Raw genomic sequence first — 23,369 nt, 5'->3', positions numbered from 1 at the left:
TAAATATATTTGGAAGAAGGACTCCATTTCTTATTTAGGTATCCACATCTCTAATAATGTAACCGCAAACAACAAAAAATTATCAGACTGGCGCTGGTATGTTAATTAAAATAGACCAAAGAGACAGCTGCACACACCTATGGCTCTCTGTACCTCAAATTAGTACCTCCGGAGGATGGTCAGAAGAATTGAATAAAAAAAGATACGGAGTTGCGCTAGTATTGTAAAAATCTAAATTAAAAAGACGACTAAATATGGCAAAAAAAATAAAAAAAACATGTTCAAGACAACAAAGATAATAAAAGAATCATCATTCTTTATACAGATAATAAACCTGAATACAAAATAGCATATACTAAAATATTACAATCAATCTGCAGAGAAATTAACACAAAATAAAAAATACTTCTGAATATGAATCAAGCAGTGTGTACACACAAATAACTATAATAGCCACTACATAGCTAGGCTAATCAAATGCTATAGAGATCTCACCGGATAATAGTCCCAAATTACAAAAAAGAAAGAGAGTCCTATGTCCACAATTGACGCTTGGGAGACTGAAGTTTTAATAGATCTCCATATGAAAGTGAGTGGTATTAGTGTGCTACAGTCCAAGTCTTATGTAAGCACTTACTTAGCTCCATATAGCACGGCTTGAATCTTGTCTCTCCAAATGAGCCGCTGCAATGATGACCTCCAGGTCTTTACAAATTGCAGCTTTGCTGCTCCGTAATTCAAGTGACAGGTGCCGTACTGGAGAGAACCCCAAACCCCATTTTCATTATACTCTTTGATAAAGCTTCATGAAAGAGGAGCCAAACGCATTAGAGGGATATTATACAACACTGAAGTCTGTTGCTCAGACTGCCGGACATTGGCATTTTCTCTTCAGGGAATCAGGAGTTACTGGGTCTGCTTACCCATTCATCTGCAGGACCGGGTCTGTCACGGAGGAAGGTACAGAGAGAAAGGCGTTCAACAGCAGCCTTAGACAACATCTCCTCTTCCACCTCATTCTCTACTTACCTGTCCCTGCCCTGTTTGGGGTTCTTAACAGTATGGCCCATGTCACTTGAATTATAGAGCAGTGAAGCTGCAGTTTTTAAAGACCTGTTTTATTTATTAGTCGGTATGGACCTACTTGGGAAAACCCAAATTTAATTAGAAATTATACTAAGGTAATGGGATGACAATATATCTAATTTATAGAGATGAGCGGGTTCGGATATCAGAGATCTGAACCCACCCGAATTTCGGGGATCTGGGGCGATCTGTGCGACGCTTGGATCTCCCTGCCTGAACCGGATCCCCCACCCGAGGCAAAACCTCACGAGCCCACTGTCGGGTCGCAAGGTTTGGTTTTGAGTGGGCTTAACGCTGATTGGCTGAGAGAGCCGTCTGTCACAGCTCTCAGCCAATCAGCGTTAAGCCCATTGAAAATGCACTGAGAGAAAAAGAAGATGGCAACCGCCATCCCCCGCGACCTGACACTGCCTACACCACAGCTGCCGACACTCCTGCACTGCTGCCCCATGTACTGAGGACACCGTCAGTGACCCCCACACTGCCGACACTCCCACACTGAGGACAGCACCAGCACCCCTGCACTGCCGACACTATCAGCACACATGCACTGAGGACACCGCTGGCAACTCCGCTCTGCTGACACCGCCAGCACCCTGCATTAAGAACACCCCTGCACTGCCGACTCAGTCAACAAACCTACACTGCCAACACCGCTGGCACCCTGCATTGAGAACACCCCTGCACTGCCGACACAGTCAGCAAACCTGCATGGAGGACACCGCTGGCACCCCTGCTCTGCAGACACAGCCAGCAAACCCGCACTAAAGACACTGCTGGCACCCTCACACTGCCATTCAATGTACTGAGGACACCGCCAGCAACCACCACACTGCCGACACAGCCAGCAAACCTGCACTAAAGACACCGCTGGCACCCCTGCACTGCCATCACAGCCAGAAAAACCTGCACTAAAGACACCGCTGGCACCCCCGCACTAAAGACACAGCCAGCAAACTTACACTAAAGACACCACTGGCACCCCCGTACTGCCAACACAGCCAGCAAATCTGCACTAAAGACAATGCTGGCACCCCCGCACTGCGACACAGCCAGCAAACCTGCATTAAAGACACAGCTGGCACCCCTGCACTGCCAGCATCACTGGTACCCTTCACTGAGGACACTGCCAGCACCGCAGCACTGCCATTCCATGTACTGAGGACACCGTCAGCAACCCCGCTCTGCCGACACTGCTGTCACAGTAAGTGCACTATTGGTGAATCCAACCCACACTGTATAACACACTGTATCTGTGTTGGAAATTAGAAACTGAACTGCCACATGTTAGTGCCTCCCACTGAGTCACTTAGCTTAGTCAGCCAGCTAGCTGGATGCAACCTTTTGGCATTAACTAGATGAAGCAAATAATATTGTGAGGTGGTCAAAATTGATTGGAAATTACTGGAAATAAATGTTATTGAGGTTAACTATACTGTAGGAACAAAAACAGGCCCATTTTATGTGATTTTAGCTGTTTTTATGGTTTTTTAAGAAAAAAATCTAGATCCAAAACCAAAACACGAAAACAAAACACGGAGGTGAGGTCTTGGCAAAACCAATCCAGATCCAAAACCAGGGGGGATCCAGATCCAAAACCAAATCACGAGGGTCGGCGCACATCTCTAGATAAAATTATACCTTCTGAAAATACCTTCTTCCTTATACCTTGCAGATATCTAGAAACTCTTTTATAAAGGCAAGTAAGCACACATTAGAGGTATAGGTGTTAAAGTATTGTATGTATTTATACTGTAAACATAACCCAATTGTCACATGGCGATAACAGATGTGGCATTCAGCGATAGTGTTAATCAACAGTAAACTTTTAGGGAAGAGTATTAGGTATTAATGTACAATTACTTAGACTGTATACTGTAGAGGGATGACAATAACAGTTAATATTTTTCAGATTTAATAGATGACTCTTATGACAAGCTTCTGTAGTTCCTTCGTTAATTTTAGTCATGCAAGGCTAATTTTCATTGTAACTTGCGGTCATCCTAGTTAAAGAACTTTAACCTGGTTTTCCTGTTATCTACTGGATGCTGCTAACGGTAAACTGAATACCAGCGGGCATTACACAATTCCGAACATATGAATTTAATTAGTTTGTACTAAACCAGTTATGTTCCTCTTACAGCAATTAAACAGGAAAACATAGAGTTTGTAAAAGTCTCATATAAAATGTAATTATGCAGTGGAGATAATGGAACGTGAATTAATAGTACTAATTCCACAGCCTGTCACAGGGCCTGATTCAGCAAGGATAGCTATTGCGATCATGGTAGCAATTGCGCATGCAGTTCTACTGCGAAAGTATGCTAATAATTGCAATCGCAAAGCACTCTCACTGACAATAAGTAGACACCCACTTCCCCTCTTGCAGATCCGTAATACTTTGCAATCCAGCCAAAACATTGGTAACAATGAAGTACATTGGAGCCACTTGCACATTTAAGGCAGATCTGACCCTACAACTAAATTGCTAACCTTCCTGCACGCAGTGCAAGCCCAAGCTGCGTATGCCATTGCAGTGGATAATTTATGCATGCTCCTGCAATAGTGTTCAAACATTCTGGCACGCCTGCATTTCTTCAAACCCCCCCCGTCACCACCCCTAAATTGTGCTTCCTGTCAATCACACTGCGATGGGTCTGCGTAGTCAGTGGTGCCTTTGTGCACGCACACTGCGATGCATACGCATGCACAGTGCCATCTACGTACGCATGAGCAGTTGCAATCCATGCTGAATCAGGCCCACAGTTCTCCAAATAACTCATGAGAAATAAATATAAATACATATCCCTGTGTTAATATCACTCCCCCAACTCTCTGCATGTTCCTCCCACTGACATGGTGCACTGAGTTCTTTACAGTCAGGGCTTGTGTAAATATAATATATATATATATATATATATACACACACACACACACACACACACACACTTATCTCTCCTAAAAGTACAGTCCGCCCTCCTGTCTGGAAGCTGTGCATGCTCTAGTTGTGGGAAATAGCTAATGACGACTTGAACCTTTTGCCACCCTTTTTCGGCCTACTCATCACCTACTGTATGCTTCTGTGCCTTTGCATAGTAGACTTGGTCCAGCCAGGGGCTGGTTATCCTGACTCCCAATCACTGCTAAGCATTCCTGCTGATGCTCCCTCCTGCCACAGTCCATCGCTGCCAGCTCTGCCCTCACTGCGCTGCCCCGCTGCAGTCTACTACAACCAGCCCTACCTCCACTTCACAGCCTCCTCTGCTGTATTTCCTGGGTGCCTCAGCTTGGGCTCTGCCTGCCATTTCTAGACACAGCCTCTGGGTGGCTACAGGTAAGTTATCCACCCTGCTACCAATGGGAATCCGAGCCCACTGCCAAGTCCACCAAGCTCCATCTCTGGCTCCACCTTCCTGCGCCTGGCATCCTTTATACCAGTGACGTGCAGTGAGGTAAATGGCTGGGAAGGCACTGGCTAGCATCAGAGTCTGATTTACAGATACATATATGAATCCGATGGTTCATGTGGGCATTATACAAAGGTGCAGCCTCACCTGCCATACACTTTTTACTCCAAAGTTTTGACTATAAAAATGATTAGAATTTTACAAAGATATTTATAATATTTTCTTTATATTTTCTTATAATTTTTATAGTAAAAACTGTGGAGAATACCTAAGTATGACAGGAAAGGCTCTGCCTCACCTTACCGCACATCAATGCTTTATACCACTCAGCTGCCACTCAGTACACAAGAGGGTGAGCACTGGAGGGAGTGATCCACAGACTGGCTGGCAGCTGCTACCAACTGCCTTTATATACTCTGCCTAAAGTGGCACACAATCCCTACCTGTTTCCCATCTGCAGCGTGAGCTCCCTCACATGCTATGCTATGTTAGCAGGGGAAATTTTCCACTGAGTAGGCTCGTGCCATTCTGGGTACCTTCCATTAGCAGCTCTTGCTGCATTGGCTTTTACCTCTGGCAATGTACACAAGCACTATACAGTATACAATAAATTTCCACAATACCACAATAGCATGCCCATACACATTATAAAGTCCAATAAATATGCATATAAATATATTGTAATAAATGACAACGCAAGAAGAGATCTTTTGAAATGTGGTCATGGTATACTAGATGATTTAGCACTGTGCTACTGGTGCTAAGGTTGTATTTTAGTCTACTCAAAAAAGGAAAAATACTTTTGCCAAACAGATTACAATTGCTCAAAAATGTACATAAACAGAATGAGAATATTTTATGATTGAATGTATTTCTTTTGTATCGCACTGTATCTATTTGACATTCATTTTTCTATGTATACATTAATAAAAGTTATGTTTTAATGTATTCATATTTACAATTAGAGTGCCCCTAGTCCTGTTTCACTTTCCCATCCATTTGTATTTATGACATGTTAAGTTACATTGTCACTATGTATATTCTTGGATAGCGCTTCAGAGACTTTTTGGTGACTTAAAAATCCTCAGCAGAGATGAGACTCATTGTATCTTCTGGCCTCCAATATCTTCACACAATATCACCCATGGGTCTGGTCATTGGATGTTCATTGCAGCTGATGATTGAGAGTAATAGGGCTAAGATATTGAGAGGAAGTATTATTCTTCTAACAATTCCACTCCATTTACCAGGGCTGATGCAGAGCTGATCACAAGTCAGCTGTAATTGCTCCCGCACTGTGGGGCTGATCCAGACCCGCTCGCGAGCGCTGAGCACTCGCAAGCTAGTCGATGTTGGCCCAGTGTGCATGCGCACGATGGAGGCGGCTCCGTCGTGCGCATATGTGAGACCCAGATAGCGACGTGCAAGCCGTCGCTCCGTGTCTCGCTACAAAGGGGGTGTGCTGTCGATGTTGAGTGACAGCACACCCCCTTTGGTGAGCGGGTCGGGGGCATGGCTGCCCAGACGGAGGCGTTCCCATGGGAACACCTACCTTCTAGGGCCGGCCCCACTGACATCACAAGTGATGTCAGTGGAAGTGCTTGCGGCAACGAGACCCTACCGCAAGGGTCTCATCGCAAGCCCGATGGTCGCGATGGTCTTGACCATCGCGACCATCTTCCTGGCTGCTCGCTATAGCTGTGGGTGGTCACCCACAGCTATGCAAGCGACCAGGAGGCCGCTCTAAAAAAAGAGAAGGATGGCCCTGATTCAGAGCGAGTGTTCTGTCAGAGCGTCCGGCTCTGAATCAGGGCCTGTGTGTGCACATGACTAAATGCATATAATCCCCTTGAATATAGAGATGTATGCATCTCAGCAGCTGGATCATGTCCATCTGAATGTGGTGCTTCATATCTGTCATCATCAGTATGCACTTGCAGCAGCCCTATCCCTAGTGCAAAACATCTGTCTGGAAACAGGTGTAATTACACATGCACACATCTCTACATAACCCACAGTTCTGTCAAAACGGCTGCTCTGAACTTTGCCTAGTTGGCAAACGTCTTTTTACAATACCTGAATTGCATACAACTCTGCATCACCCTTACTTGGGTATATTAGACTCCAGTGCATGTGGGTATACTAGACTCCAGTGCATGTACAGTGCAAAAGTGGGCAAGATATGTTTGGCAAACCAACTCTGCACCAATATTACTGTGTAAGTAGCCATGCTTGATCCTGCAGTGAGCGACTGCTGAAGGAGCTTCATGAGGCCAGCAACATACCTACATACATGTCTTTAGATCTTACTGTGGGATAAATTCTTGTTTTTCTGCATATAAAAGCCACGTTATTAAGTACACCTAATATATCTTATTAAATTATGCACATATCTAGCAAGCCAATCATATGGCAGCAATCCAAAGCATACAACTATTCAGATATGATGAAGGGTTTAATTATTGTTCCAACTAAACACCTGATTGTAGAAGAAATGTGATCTAATTGACTGACATGGAATGATTGTTGGTGCCAGACAGGGAGGGATTACCACACATAGTAGTCTCTAGAGTTTACAGAGAATACAGAAAAATCCAGTGATTAGCAGTCCTGTGGGTGAAAATACCTTTTTAAATGAGAGAGGTTAGTTCCACATTTGTCAACTAAGAACAGGAAACAGGCGATAGTGGCACAGGCTCACCAAAACTGGACAGCATATGGGAAATATCTAGCCCATTCTTGAGAATCTCAATTTCTGCTGTGACATGCAGATGATAGGATTGGGTTGGGTATGAAATCCCGGTAGCTGAATAGCCGCCGGGTGAAATGCCAATGCTGGAAGCCCAAACAAGCTGAATCCCAATGGCTAAGGTAAGCACCCTCTCCCTACCCCTCTCCCCCTTATCCCTAACCCTCCCTTAGGGGTACCTAACCCTAAAACCCCTGGGGTGGTGCCTAACCCTAAGTTCACCCCGGGGGTCCCTAAACTTAACCCCTCCTTCCTGTACCCTAAACCTAACCTTACCAGGGGGGTGCCTAACCCTAACCCCCCTTTCCCTAGCCTAACCCTAACCCTCCCTGGGGGGTGTCTAAACCTAAGTCCCCCCAGGGTACCTAAACCTAAACCCCCCCCTCGCGGCTAATGCTAACCCTGCCCCTGCTTACCTTAGTTCGGGAAGCCGTCTGTCTCCTGGCTAAAGATAGGCATCTAAATCTGACACATATCTTTAGTCCTAAATTGGGATTTTGACACCGGGATTCCGTCAGATGGCTTCCTGGGTGTTGGTATTCTGACCAGCGGCGACTCCTACCCTCTTTGATGAGGGGGGCTGCCGCTGCTGAAAATGACGGGGTCACTCACCAGCTCCTGCCTCCTCCTGGCAGGTCCCAGCACCTGCACAATTGATCTGTCAGGGACCGGGACCTGCACATGTGCACTAGTGGTGGGGAGCCGCGAACGCGAGTGTCACCAGCTTCAAAAGGGCTGCATTGTCTGCAGCACCAAAGATCCGGGTAGGGCTGGCAGAAAGGCAGAGTAGTGGCTTCCTGCTGGATGCCGCTCTCTACTAATAGCAGGGCAGACTGGCAATCCCAGGGGTAGGAGACACCTCCCCCTGGGGCTACCTGTTGTAAATGTGACTGGCAGATGGTGCTACCAATAGGAACCCACTGCCAGTCACAGTGTAGAGAGTGCAGTCACCGACTGCGCTGACTACACTGAGGTGATGGATTTTGCTGGGGGAGGGGAAGGGCTGCAGCCGCACAGCCCGTAGGCAAAATCTGCCACTGATTCTGACTACATCCCGATAGGATCATACATCAGCTTAAACAACATGGATCTATAGATCCATCCTGCATTTTGTCAAAAGGTTTGAGCTGGTGATGGTGGTGTAATGTTGTGAGGAATATTTTCTTTGTATACATTAAGCTCCTTAATACAAAATGAGTATGATGCTACTTTTTTAACATAGACCAGAATTTCCAAGGAATGTTTCCAGTAACTTGTTGATTACATCCCTCAAAGAATTCTGGCTATTCTGGGAAAAAGGGAATTCTTACCCATTACTAGAAAGGTTTCCCGAATACAACTGTACAAAATATGACTTTTTTATCTTGAGAAATTTACAAGTAACAAAAAAAACGTACTCCTTTTTTTCCTTGCAATTCCAAAACAATAGTGATATAAAAGAAAATATAAAACAATCACAATTTGTATAATAAATAAATTGAACCTACCAGACATGTTTTGTTTTTGCATATCAATATTGTCAGCCAGAATCTTATTATATTTTTAAATCTGTACTTAAGAAAAAAGTATAACACAGTGTTCAGCATACTGTTGACTAAATGGTCTCTCTGTATGGATGCATAGCACTCCAGTGCATCAAATACTGTTTGAAATAGAGAGTACAATCCATAGCTCATCTGAATTCAGAAGAACATATCTGTGCTACACAGTATACAATTTGCAGATGATTGCTTTAGTTATCAATCATCAGTGAAAAACATATAGCAAAGGTGGCACTTAAACAGTGGTCTTCTAACAAGTGCCAATTTATTTTGTTAAGGTGAACATAAATGCAAAACATGTCAATATAGTACTCCCCCTACCACATGCAAGTTACAAAAACACTAACAGGCATTAACAGACACATTTATCAACATTGCTTTTGCTAAAATAATGTTTTCACACCCTGTTCACAAGTTTCTAATATCACTTAAAATTATTAAAGGGTTTTTGGAGCAGTTTTCATTAAAAAACTACTCCAAGCCCTTAAATTTGCATTATTTTAGTAAGCAGATCACATTTCCCATACTTGTAATGGGAATGTGATATGCTCAAATTTATTAAAATAAAATTTTTTAAAAAATAATGAGAATTGGTGTTATTAGGGCTTTCACCAGACAGAGCTGGAAGCTGGTGCCTGTGATCAGCCTTGTTTGTCTAAAGCTGGGTACACACCTAAAGATTTTCTGTCCAACCATCCAACTAGTTGATTGGTTGGAATGAAAATCTGGTTGTCAGGACTGCAACTATTTCAGTACATAAAGATAGATCACTTTTCCAAAGTTCCTTTGTGGTTGTTGGAGGAGTGATCCTGCTTGCAGGCGTTCTTCACATACCGGGAATAGAGAGTTAAAGTGATCATCTGTTTCCAAGGTGTTGTCAGGTTGTGGGATTCCTAGATTGCTCATTATTTCAAACCTGATTCCATTTGGGTCACATGTTCTGAACTTCCTATGGATCACAGACCTCTAGTATAAAGCATGTTACTAAATGTGTCTCAGTGTCTGTGCAACGTTACTTTCAGGTCTTTCTTGGACTCCTGACAGATCCCTGTTGTGCCTGTGGGTTGCTGTGGACTTTGCTATATCTCCATCTCATGTTCCAGCTAAACTTCTGATGCCAGTTACCAGCCACACTACAGAGCTCAGCATAGCCATTGCCTAAGTGTTACTTTTTGCTCCACTGCTGTGGTTTCACCTTTTGCTGCACTATTTACTTTGCCTGTTGCCTCTCACTCCTGTGGACACCAAACCCATCTTCTTTACAGTTGTCAACTGCACCATTACAGATATCATCACGGCATTGCGGGACTCAACCCCATTCCGGATTCTAGTCATACTGCAGGGCTCAACCCTGCTTTACCTTCATTACATCACGGGGCTCAACCCCGCTCCGGATTCTAGTTACACCTCAGGGCTCAACCCTGTTCTGGAACCACACCGCTTCATAGGGCTCAACCCTGCTTCAACCTGATTGCATCACAGGGCTCAACCCTGCTCCGACTTCATTGCATCACAGGGCTCAACACCTGCTCCGACTTCATCGCATCACAGGGCTCAACCCTGCTTCGACCTCACCACATCACAGGGCTCAACCCTGCTCTGACCTCACCACATCACAGGGCTCAACCCTGTTTCAACCTCACAGTGTCACAGGGCTCAACCCTGCTCCGTCTTTCACCACATCACAGGGCTCACTCTGCTCCGGATCTACATCACTACAGGGTTCCGCCCAGATGAAGCACCTCTATACCATCCTGAGGTGTTAGCCTCATATTGGACTCGGGGTTACCTACCATATTAACTTTTCTGTGTTAAAGACTATATGGGGGTTTTTCTCCTATACTCATTATTGCTTATGTGAACCTCAGTGTTGTTGAGACTTTATGTGAGACGTTGCTATTATATTTCTCCTGTGAATAAATTCTATTAACTTTTATTCCGTGCTATCAAGATTTCATGAAAAGGTCATTCCTAAAGCCACCCCAGTTTATTGTGCCTAGTAGGTCTGCATCCTCCCACGAGTCTCAAGTGTTGGCAGCCACGACACTGGTAAAGAATGGGAGTAGCTGATGATCAGCAATTTGCTCCTAGATGCCAGAAAACAGATGAAAATGGACGTCAGACAAGTTTGTTAAATGTTTGATCTAAACAATTTGTTCAAACAACAGTATTTGTCCATTTTCTGGTGTTTGGGAGCAATTTGCTGATTGTCATTTGCTTTCATACCTTACCAGATTTCATTCCAACCAATCAACTAATTGGATGGTTGGACAGAAAATCTTTAGGTGTGTACCCAGCTTAAATAGACCTCAGGCTGATCACTGAAAAAAAATATTTAAAGAAAAAACTTTTACCTACACCCAAGGACCAGTGATCACTGATCTGGTGAGTTTCTCTGTGACTCCAGTCAGCTGATTGCCGGACTTTTGCCCTTTGATCTCAGTCAGCTGCTTTGTGCTGTAAACTAAAATGCCGGCCGGGGTAAGATGAGATAAGCAGAGGTCACCAATCACTGGTCTCTGGTTGCAGGTACTGTAAAGGTGGGTACCCACAGATACAAGGGTTGTTTAAAAAGTAATGCCTAAATGCTCATAGCTCTGAAATAATACACAACATTTATTTGAAACTTTGTCAGTTTGTACTTTAATATGTCTGCTAACTATATATGTAGTTTTGTTTAGGTAGTCCAAGAAATGCCATGGAATCCAAGATGAAACAAAGAGCCGTCATTGAATTTCTGGAAAAAGAAGGCAGCAGTGCTACAGAAATCCACAGAAGACTGAAAGAAGGTTATGGTGAGCGTGCAATTGACTATAGCAATGCCAGAAGGTGGACAATGCATTTTCAATTGGGAGAATCGTCCGTGTGCGACAAACCTCGTGGTGGCAGACCATCAACTGCAGTGACAGCAGAGTACCAACACAAAGTTGATGCCATGATTCAGAAAGACCGTCATGTGACCATCAGAGATATCAGTGATGAACTTGAATGTAGCCATAGCACTGTAGAAACACTAATCAATGATTTGGGATATCTTAAAGTGTGTGCTAAATGGGTTCCAAAGCAATTAACCAGGGATCATAAGGCTCAGAGGATGTGCAATGACCTTTTGACCAACTTTGAAGCCAACCCTGAGACATTTTTGGAATATGTCATTACAGGAGATGAGACCTGGGTATTACTTTATGACCCAGAAACAAAGGCCAAATCAAAGCAATGGAAACACCCAAGTTCACCTAGGCCAAAAAAGTTTAAATCACAGCAATCCATAAACAAAAAGTCATGGCCATATTCTTCTGGGATTGCCAAGGTGTTATTCTCATCGATTACTTGGAACCAAACCAATCAATCAACAGTGATCAAAACATTATTACACTTAAGAAGCCAAAAGAAACCATCCACAAAAAAAGGTCAACAATTCCACTGTCAAATGTCATCTTACACCACGACAATGCCAGACCTCACACTTCGATGGCAACATCTGCGGCCATTGCCAAAATGGGGCGGGCAATAATGCCACATTCACCATACAGTCCTGATTTGGCCCCTTCTGACTTTCATCTGTTTGGCCCTCTCAAATACTATCTCCGGGGTCAACATTTTGAAGACATAGAGGTTGTTAAAAACGCCATATGTTCCTGGGTCAAACACCAACCACTGGAATTTTTCCAAAGTGGATTCACAGCTTGGGTTGAGAGGTAGAGACAATGTTTGAGGGCAGATGGGGAATTTTTTGAGTAGAGTCATTCTGTTACTAAGACTTCAAAGTATTTTACTGCAAATTTTCAAATCTGTATCTATAATAAAATTTGACTTGTGAGCATTTAGGCATTACTTTTTGAACAACCCTCATATATCTACAGATGATGGTCGTTCATACACACTGAATGACCATCATCTGCATGCTGCAGTGGGTCAGCCTGGGGGTGGGTAGGGGGCATGGCCTAATCACGGCAGGCATGGCCACGTCCCTTTCAGAAAAAAAAGAAAAAATAATTGGGATCACGGCGGTGTGTGCTGGGGAGGGGGGTGCTGTGTGCCCCTCAGCCCGGTGCACAGCCAATGAGGGGCCCGATCAGCATGATCGCTCGCCTTCTTTGTCATAGGAGTCTACTCCAGCTGCTGTTTTAGCAGCCTCGGATAGTCTCCCAGTGCAGCCCAGCACACAGCAGCATGTGCTGGGCTGCTGTGCCCTAAGAGGGAGGGGAGCAGTGCCGGACCCAGGTAATTAGTCCCTGCTCCCCCCCCTCTCGGTCCCCCTGTGTACGGGCGATCAGCTGATCGCCCATACACACTTGCCGATGGACAGGTATGTCTGCAGACATATCTTTTCATTGGCTGTGCAGCACAGCCAATTCGATATGTCTGTGAACGACGTTGTTCAGACATATCGTCTGTATACACTGACCAACGGGGGCAGTAGCAAATGCAGGATTTCTAGAGGGGGTTTTCCAAATGCTTGATTTTAGCGTGAGTGTGGTCTGTCCATTAAGAGGGCATAATTAGCACTTCTCCAGCTTTAATATGTTACATACACAAAGTATATTGTGTTGCATAATTCCAGCATATACAGGACCAGCGATCACAGTATGCCATTAGATGCGGCAGTAGGTCCATCCTGTCTGAGCAGAATGGTTTTTTTCAGATGTGGGCACCATTCCTGAGCATTAGAACAAGTCCGGGAGTCTGAGGGAGCAGCAGAAGAATTTAGCACTGCCCTGGACATATATGTACATATCGGTCTCCTTATGTACTGGATAGTGTATTATTATACAGTATTAATTATTAACCCTATTGATGGTCTATACCAGTGCACCCATAACAGTGCATGTTTTTCACATCTCCTAGTTGGTGCACAGGTATATTTATTACTGGTTGACACATTTTAAAAGATCCACAGTTGGTGATAATCATTTCATTTGTGATACTGAGAAGAACATGCAGCACTAGTAACATTCTATTATATTACTATTTATATTGTGGTCATAGTGTGTGATGGTGAGGGGGGTTTCCACGCAGATGGAAACCCCCCCTGCGTTTGCCTATGGGGGGCACGATATATTGGGTGATCAATTGATTGGCCAGTGTGTACCCAGCATAAGCCCTAGCTTAGCAGGGAGAGGTGGGATCATGGGGAGGTGGGGGAATACTGGGGGGGAGAGTCACACAAAGGTAGCAGATGATATATGTGCAGTCACACTCTCAGGATATTTTTTTGTGAAAAGTACCCTGAGAAGTGTGGGGAAGAGATTTGCAGGGATAGGGCTTTCTCGCAAGCTCAGTACCTGCATGTGATATTTGATACATCCTTGCAATGTATTGAAATATCGCATTGCAATTTTGGGTGAATTTATCACATCCCACCCATCAGGGCTGTTTCTAAGGTCTGAGGCTCCCTGTGCGAATAGTCAAAATGCGCCCCCCCACCCAAGAAACAGTATATCGGATAGGGAGTATGGCCTCATAGTGAGGTGGTGTGGTCTCACAGTAAGGGGGCGTGGTCTCAAAAGACCACAGAATGTCAGCCGCTGGCCTGCTGAGCCAAGGGGTGGCTAGCCACTCAGAGGCAAAAAGCCCAAAAATATCTGTGGTTAAAGAAAAGAGCTGACTGCATGCGCACGCTGGAGGCGACCTCTCACAAAGGGGTGTGGCCTAGCTGTCACAAGGCCACACCGCATTTTTGTGTGCACGCTTTTGATATGACATTTGCAGGAGCATGACCTTGTGTCACACCCATGTTTTTAGTCGCGCTGGGGGCGAGTCCAGCACAATGAAAATACAAGCCAGATCCACATAAAATACACTAAAACATGTCAGATCCACATACAGTAAAATTCACTGAAACAAGCCAGATCCACATAAAATACACTTCCACATAAAAAAATTGAAAAAGCAAGAGCCACATAAAATTTGTTTTAAAAACCACATCCATATAAAATATATTTTGAAATCCAGGACAACATAAAATACATTGAAAAAACAAGATTGACATAATACACTCCAGCCCCCTCCCTTACCATTCCAGCCCAACAGGTCTCAGGCTGCTCCCCCACTGGAATTCAGTCAAAAGTGCCCCTTATGCAGTGCCCCCAGGCTGAAGTAGTGTCCCTTATGCAGTGCCCCCAGGCTGGTCCCTTATGCAGTGCTCCCAGGCTGGCGCCATATGCAGTGCCCCCAGGCTGGCCCCTTATGTCGTGCCCCTAGGCTGGTCCCTTATGCAGTGCCCCCAGGCTGGCCCCATATGCAGTGCCCCCAGGCTGGCACCTTATGCAGTGCCCCCAGGCTGGCCCCTTATGCAGTGTTCCCAGGCTGGCCCCTTATGCAGTGCCCCCAGGCTGGCCCCTTATGCAGTGTTCCCAGGCAGGCCCCTTATGCAGTGCCCCCAGGCTGGCCCCTTTTGCAGTGTCCCCAAACTGGCCCCTTATGCTGAGCCCCCAAGCTGGCCCCACATGCAGTGCCCCCAGGCTGACCCTTTATGCAGTGCCCCCAGGCAGGTCCCAGCCCAGTACAGTACTTACCTGAACATCGGTATCGGCGATCCCACTCCCGCTGCTTCTGCCTCAATCTGACTGGATCTGACTAGATCCAGCATGTGCGCAGGGCAGGCTCCTCATGTTGCAGGTGATGTCATGACGTCACCCGCGTAGTACATCTCTTGCAACGCTTGCCTCTGAAGTGATCGGAGGCTTGTTCAGCCTCCAGTCGCTTCAGAGGCCAGCATTCCACATCACGGGCCGCCTGCCCCTAGAAACGTCCCTGCCACCCGTATCTGAGATGCGGATTGTGATAAATATACACAAAAATAACAGTATGTATCTGGTGAAGAGAGAGGTTTATTTGAAATAAACATTTACATGAAAATGTCAACATAACATAAAAGAAAAGACAATTTATATGACAGCCATTGTAAGCACAATTACTAAAGAAGGATAGACATTTCATCTTTATCATGAAAGCCAGTTCCCAATGTAACATCCAGGCACCCTTTCATTACAGCAATATATTATAGTGATTACCTAATGTATTAGTTGTTAAAACATGTTTAAACTATACAACATAAAATATTTAGATCACCTGCATGAACCTCATTAAAGTGTGGCGTTCATCTAGGTGCACTTGTTCCATTTAGAGCAGTCCCCCTAGGTTTCTGTATCCAATCCAACTAATGCCACTAAAAAAAATAAAAAAGCAATAAGGGGAAGAGAGAGTATGCACAATATATTTGATCCTAGATGCAAAAGGCTTGAATGTGAATGCAAGAATTCATCCATATTCAAACCTTAAATCTAGTTACAAACCCAAATAGCATCTTAAATTAAGATGTGGTCTCTTGCTGAATGTCTGCATAATCAGAGAAACTGCCTGGAGGGAATGTCATTTTTTGTGTGGTATGGATGATAGTCATTAAAATAAAGAAATGTAGAGGGATGGCTTTGCTTTTCAGCTGAGAGCATGTAAGTGTATGGTATGCAGTCGGGAAACCGGCTGCCTTAATACCGACAGCCGGCTTCCAGGTTGCTTTATCCCAGCATGGTCTAGACGCCTGTCATTTACCTGATGCCAGGAGACCGGTGCCCAGAATCCAGATCGAAGGGATGCCGGGTGCCACTGGCAGACAGCCGAGGGGGGGAAAGGTTAGGTTTAGGGCACCCGGGGGGGACTTAGGGTTAGGCACCCCCCCGGGAGGGTTAGGGTTAGGCTAGGGGGAGGGAGGGTTAGGGTTAGGCACCCCCGGGGGGAGGTTAGGGTTAAGCACTTAGAGGGGGGATTAGGGTTAGGCACTTGGGGGGAGGTTAGAGTTAGGCACCCCTGAGGAGGGTTAGGGGGTTAGGTTAGGTTAGTTTATACTTACCTTAGGGATGATCAGGATTTCCAGCACTGTCGGGCTTCCGCTGCCAGGCTTTGCTGATCTATCGGGCTGCCGCTGCCGGGAATCAAACTGCCGGCCATGCGGCAGCCGGGATTCCATACTGATTCCATTGTATGCTGCTCCATTAAATTTGAGTACTAATAATTAATTTAGGTCTTATTCTGATTAAACACCATTTTGATTTTCACACATCTAGTCTGGAACCTGGCTACCTGCTGCCTAAACATCTACTGAAAAATATGCCATCTGTCATCTGGATCAGGCAACATGATCATCACCAGAATGGGGACCACTAGGTCTTCTATAAACTTAATAAGGCATAGAACAGCAGGGAATTGAAACAGAAGGCCAAAGCATTAGTACAACATAGAATGAGTTATTGAAGACACATGATCGTAAAACTACAGAATAAATAGCTGCAAGAGAATAAGCACAATTCATAATTTCTGCATAAAGCAGGCCAGCATCAGATGTCCAGGATCAGTTCAAACTTGTGCTTCAGAAATAGACTACACGATCATTCATTTCCAAGTCAGCCCAGAAAATAATTTCAAATAATTAGAAATTTCCCCTTCTGTGTCACGCCTGTCTGTCTGCCCCTCCCCTTAGAATGTAAGCTCTCATGAGCAGGGACCTCTTCCCTCATGTGCTTCTCTTTACATTTTCTTCTACTCTCTACTCCCCATTAGGGCACCTAACATGGGACCGCCAACTCCCGGCAGCTTATTGTGAGTGCTTTAATCACTATTTCAGCAATGTATATAAGTTGTCTCCTTGTCCTGCACTGTAATGTACTGTAAGTTACTTGTTTCTTGTTCACTTATTAGTTCTATGTACTATGTAAGGCGCTGCGGAACACTTGTGGCGCCATATAAATAAAGGATAATAATAATAATAATAAATTTGTGGTTCAGTTCTAAAGAACTCAGATTCCACTCAAGGCTCTGATCTGTGGAGATCGGGACAGATCCGAGTCTGATCTTCCCGCAATTCAGAATTCAGATTTTAAATCTGATTTTCAGGTTTTGGATTGCAAAAATGATATATTTTTTTCTGTTTTTAAAACTTTTTAGCATTTTTTTTAAATAAACCCCAGATCCAAAACCAAACACTTGAGGGTGGTATTGCAAAACCAAAACACAAAGCTGAATCCAAATTTAAAACCAAAGGTCAGCACACATCTCTAGAAATAATGCCACTGAGATAAACTCTTAGGCCCTCATTCAGAGCCGCTCGTTAGCGGCAGTACGCTCGTTCCGAGCGATGTTTGCACATCTGCGCATGCGTACGGTTTTTAGTACGCATGCGCGAACCAGTCAGTGCGGCCGAAATTCATTGGTACGCAATATAGCGAGTGCCTGCTATTTTGAATGACAGAATGAGGCGTATGTGGGTGGTAACAGGGGAAGGTGCTTGAAAATGGGGAGTGGAGATCCGAACGCAGGCGTGCTTAAAGGTCAAAACGGGCGTTTTATGGGTGTGGATATTTAAAACAGCAGCGTCATTGTTCACGTCACTGGGTTATTTTATAGCCAGAACTGCTCGCAAATTTGTGGTAGCAAACACCAACCACAAGAATAGCGAGCAGTTCATACGCTGGTCGATGTACTCGATTAATCTAATAAATAGCGGACATGACGTAGGATGCGAGCGGCCAGGGGGCGTTTTTAAGAAATAAACGAGCGTATGTTTTGCTCGCTCGTTCAGACTTAGAGGTGTGAACAGACTGCAATGTGCGTACGGATCATTTGAATAGCCACCCCTTGTTTTTAAACGAACGACCGCAAATAGCGAACGGCTCTGAATGAGGGCCTTAGTTTGTACAGAATGGCACTTGAGTTAAATGACACACAAATGTCAAAATGTATATTAATGGAGATTCACAGTCTGCAGTATTTACTGTAGCACAATTGTAAGTGGCTGTATATATATCTTTCTGATGGACTTAATTCATCTAAGAAGAGAAGTTTTCACTTAAAACATGTTGGGACTATAACATTTATTTTATTGGGTTACAAGAGATACAATTTTTAGCAGCATTCCCTTCATGCATTTCTGACATTCTACTCAAATGTATTTCTCAAACAAGGCTGTTAAGAAAAGGTATAAGTTTTAAAGCCAAACTTAAAAGAATACAGGACAAATCAGGGTCATTACTTAATGTTAGTACTATATGTAATGTGTCTTTCCCTTTGGTTAATTTGTATACACCAAACACAAAGCAAATTACAATTTTGCAATTAACTTTGTTTCCTCAATACATACAGAACTAATGATAATTATTGAAGACTTTAATTTAACCACAGCTCTAAATTGAAAGAAATCCCAGGGACTATCAGAAGTCCTCAAGTAAATTAAGATTTGATATCTCAACCCTTCTAACTCAATATGGCCTTTATTATCACTAGAGTGATATACAAAAGGTTTATACCTTCCTATTTCATATACACATTCCATACTCACAAATATTTACTTTTTCCTTCTTCTGAAGTATGTATTACAACCTATGTCTTAAGCAAATATACTATATACCCCATTACATGATCAGACTAGTGCTCAGTGAGCAGAGCCGTCATCAGTTGGGAAAAGTCAGTACTCCTGTACATGGCCCAACAGAGTTAATTAATAAACTTTTGCACATGTTAGTGCTGGCCGGAGATTTATATGGATGACTCATCACAGAGCTAAGCTGCGTGTAAAGAGTCATTCATTAATTAACTCACCAGCCAACGCTAACAGCACAGGAGCTAGCACTGTAAGATGTTGGATTCCCTGCAGATCTATGAGCCTCGCTGGAGCCTGGCGGTCAGCAGTTCAGGCAGTGGCACACTGCACACAGCCCAGGAAGAATTCTCCAGACACAGCATAGTAAGTACAGGATCTCACGTCTTGTGTCTGCAGCTCTATCCCCTTCCTACCACCATGATGTCTGTCCCTGTCTCTCTCCCCTGTCTGTACTTTATATTTTTCTCTACACTATGTAGCTTAGTATGTGTGCCTCACCTCTCTCCTTCCCTCCCCACCCCATGGGTGACTCTGCCTCACATCTCCATGAGTATCTCTAAACCCTCCATTCCCCATGAGTGCCTCTGCCTCCCACTTCACATCCCATGTGCGCCATTGCCCCTTTTTCCACTTCCCATGTGTGCCTCTGCCCCCTTCTACCCTCATGTGTATCTCTGCCTAACAGTACACTCCCCATGTGTGCCTATGCACCTCCTTCCCTCCCTATGAGTGCCTCTGCCCCTCATCCATACCACTTGTGTGCCTATGAAAATCCTTCCCTCCCTCTGCCCCTCCTCTCCACTTGTGTGCCTCTGAATCTGTCACTTGCTTTCCTCCTCTATATTATGTTTCAGGCCTGGCAAATTTGTGGCTCTCCAGTCATTGTAAAACTACAAATACCAGCATGCCCTCTCACCAATCAGCTGGTAAAGTATGCTAGGACTTGTAGTTTCACAACAGCTGGAAAGGTTGTCCAGGTCTGCATTATCCCATCTTTCTCTCCATCCCATATGTTATCCCACCTTCTTCTCTTATCTGCCCTCACCATTCACTTTCCTCATATGCCACACCTGTCTACCCCCTCATCTTCCACTTCTCCAATCTTTATGTCTTTCCATTCTCATCTTCTGAATGTACTCCATAGAACCATGGCCATTGGCTGGCAATCAGAAGAGGCATGGATGAAGAGAAGTGCAACCAAGTTCAATGCCACATAATTTAATCTAAGGATTGCAGGTAAGTACAGTTCTCATTTATTAAATCACTCAGCACTCGCGATTGGTATGAAATAATGACAGTCCTGGCGGTCAGAATCCCAATGCTGGGATCCCGACAGGGTTAACATACCAACACTTGTTGTTCAGGATACAAACTCTCCCCCTCTCCATACCCTAACCCCCTGTCTTTGGTGCCTAACCATAACATCCCCCTAGTGCCTGATCCTAATCTCCCCCTCCCAACACCCTAAACCTAACCCTCCTCCCTTAGTGCCTAACCCTAACCCTCCCCCTAGTGCCTAACCCTAACCCTTAAACCTAATCCTCCCCCATACCCCACTACTTACTTTTGGCATCCCGGCGGTCGGGATGATGGCACCAGGATTCTGACCGGTGTCGGTATTCTGTGGCCAGTAATGTAAACATTGGCATCCTAACCACCAGGATGCCAAATGAATCTCCTCTACATATTTGCACCCTCTGGGCTATGGGAGGAGAAGGGCCCTGCATGATCCTCTAGTACTGGGCTCCATGTATCCTGTTGGCTGCCCTGTCAGTGAGCATAAATTATAAGAAATCTCCTAATAGTAATGGGCCAAAAACTTGGTTCTATGCTTATTAGTACAGAATCCTTAGTTGCACTGATGACCAAAACATCGATCATGGTCTACCGGTCAACCACAGACATGCGAGTTGTAAATCACAGTCAACGTCCACTGCTGTCTATTCCATTTGCTGGGCGCCCACTGACATCAGCAGGCACTAAGGGCAATGCATAAGGGGCACTCCTATTGGTTGCTGGCCCACGAGCCGTGTTCGGCTCACACCCAGAGCCATACACCCGCCAATGTAACCAGGCTGCTGGGTGGCGGACTACAATAAGCCCACACCCAGAGCCAAGTATGGAGCAACGCACCCGATGCTTGACTGGCGCTGGGAAAAGATACTCCATTCCAGCGTCGGCTACCCGCAGCCTCTGCTTACCCGGAACTGGGAGCATACACAGCATCCTAGCGCCGGACGCTGATGTGTCCTGCATGGGACACATGACTTCTTGTGCCGATGCTGGGATCAGCCTCTTGATCCCAGCATGGCTCTCCACATTAATCACCCCTTTTTCTTTTGTAGTCCCTACAAAGTATTCTTCCATCTCCATCGTCCGCGGGTCAGGGTATTCTATGGTCCCTTTTTGCGAGGATCTGTTCGAGGGCCCAGCCGGGACCGACTATGACCCCACATTCCTTCTTCACTGGCTCCGGGCTCTCCATCTTCGTACCTCCTGACTTCAGTCTGTGGATCCTCTGTGGGAGTGGCAACTCAGAAGTGCCACTCACGATGGGCCACCATGGGGAATTTCCTTCTAAGGGTGCTGCAGCCACCCACTCTTCTTCCAACTTGTCTGGGGCATCTTCACTGTATTCAGGGTGTGGCACTAACCACCACCCAATAGTGGATTCCTCTGGGGCATCCTCTTCCTCCCGGGTATCTGCCGATATTTTCCGCAAATCCTCATTGGCCATCACCAACTGTCCCGTATCCTCTTCGGGAACTGGTCCTCCCACGGCATCACAATCATCTCCTTCCCCGTCCGTACAGACCACCACTCCTGGCTGGTCGTCACACTCAAGGACTTCCTCCTCCGCTTCACAGAGGGCAATCGCCTGTGAGCACAGCTCCATTAGATCCTGCCATTTGCACTCCTGGGCACTCACTTTGCCTGGGTCTCCATCCACCTTCTCTTGATGGGCTGGACTATTATGGCCGTTGTCTTTGAGTTTGGATTCTTCCAGCATGGAGAGATCTTGGACTTCTTTGTCACTGGGTCTTCACACTCTTCCTTATAGCACGGCATCTTCACCTCCTAGTCATCCACATCCATCCTGTGTGGGCAAGGATTCTTCTCCACTGGGGCCTCTTTGGGGCATAAAAGTGCCACTGCATCTTCACAGGGCCACTTATGGGCCAAGTGTCCCTGCCACCAACACTTCCAGCATGGGGGTGCTATTGCCACCTTCTTCAATGGGCATTCTGTCACCATCTCCTTCACAAAGGGATCTCTCCTCTTCAGTGGGCACCTGCGAACGTACTGCCAGCAGGCTCTTCTGCTCCATTTCCCTGGCTTCTTCTAGCCATTTCAGGGCTCGGCCATCCAAGATCATACGGTCTTCGTCCCACGGACAATCTTGAAGCTCATGTCCCTTCTGCTTACAGAGCTCACACACTGGCTCCTTGGTCACCTTGTTCCAGAGTTCTCGGTGTTGCTCCACCTGCCATGACACAGAAGATATTTCTGCTTTCTTCGGTGTTTCCACCCAGGGACAATCCGGGAGCTCATGCTCTCGATCTCCACATCCTTCACACCGGAATTCTTCATCCTCCTGGTGCCACTCTTCATCACGTGGACAGCTATTATGCTCATGCTCATAGGTTCCACAGAGCATACACCAGGGTCCCCTTTTCACCGGGTTCTTCTGACCACATCTTTGAACCGCTTGCTGTCTCCAATGGGGGCATTTTTTCATCTTCTGTCACCATAACCTCACGCCAGGGACATTCACTGGCATAATGTCCCAGCTTCTGACACGTCTTGTAGGGGGTCACAGAGGCTTTCTTGCGCCCCTTCTCATGGCGCTCTTCCTTGCCACGCTGTACCGACCACTGCACCATCTTCATGATGTCTTCTTCTGACACCATAATCCAGTCACTCTTATCCTCACACATCTGGGCATAGTTCTGCTCCGGAGCTGTCAGTAGGGGGGTCCTCTTGGTGTTGGTCCACATTGTGTCCACTGTCCGTGATCCTGCCGACTATGCAAAATGTAAGAGGAGTGCGGTGCAGTGCCTGCTGCCATGCAGGTGTACTTCCATTCCTTATTTTGCATTGCACCCTCTCACCTTCAGGCCGTGTGTTGAACAGACAGTCCTGGAACCCCCAAACAGGACTAGGACACGATGACCTATGAGGAAGGAGACGATGTGAGTACCGTCCTTCCT

The 23,369-nt window shown here is 45.5% G+C and overlaps 1 pseudogene; it reads right to left on the bottom strand.

Annotated features, from left to right (window-relative positions):
* The window catches only part of LOC148526818 (uncharacterized), a 37,764-nt pseudogene extending 14,608 nt beyond the window's left edge, over nt 1-23,156 (bottom strand).
* Nucleotides 23,157-23,369: the final 213 nt, after the last annotated feature.

Source organism: Taudactylus pleione, unplaced genomic scaffold (genome assembly GCF_031769625.1).
Source record: "Taudactylus pleione unplaced genomic scaffold, aTauple2 ptg000093l, whole genome shotgun sequence".
Taxonomy (NCBI): domain Eukaryota; kingdom Metazoa; phylum Chordata; class Amphibia; order Anura; family Myobatrachidae; genus Taudactylus; species Taudactylus pleione.
Note: the sequence above shows the minus strand (reverse complement) of the source record. Positions and strands in the feature narration are given on the sequence as shown.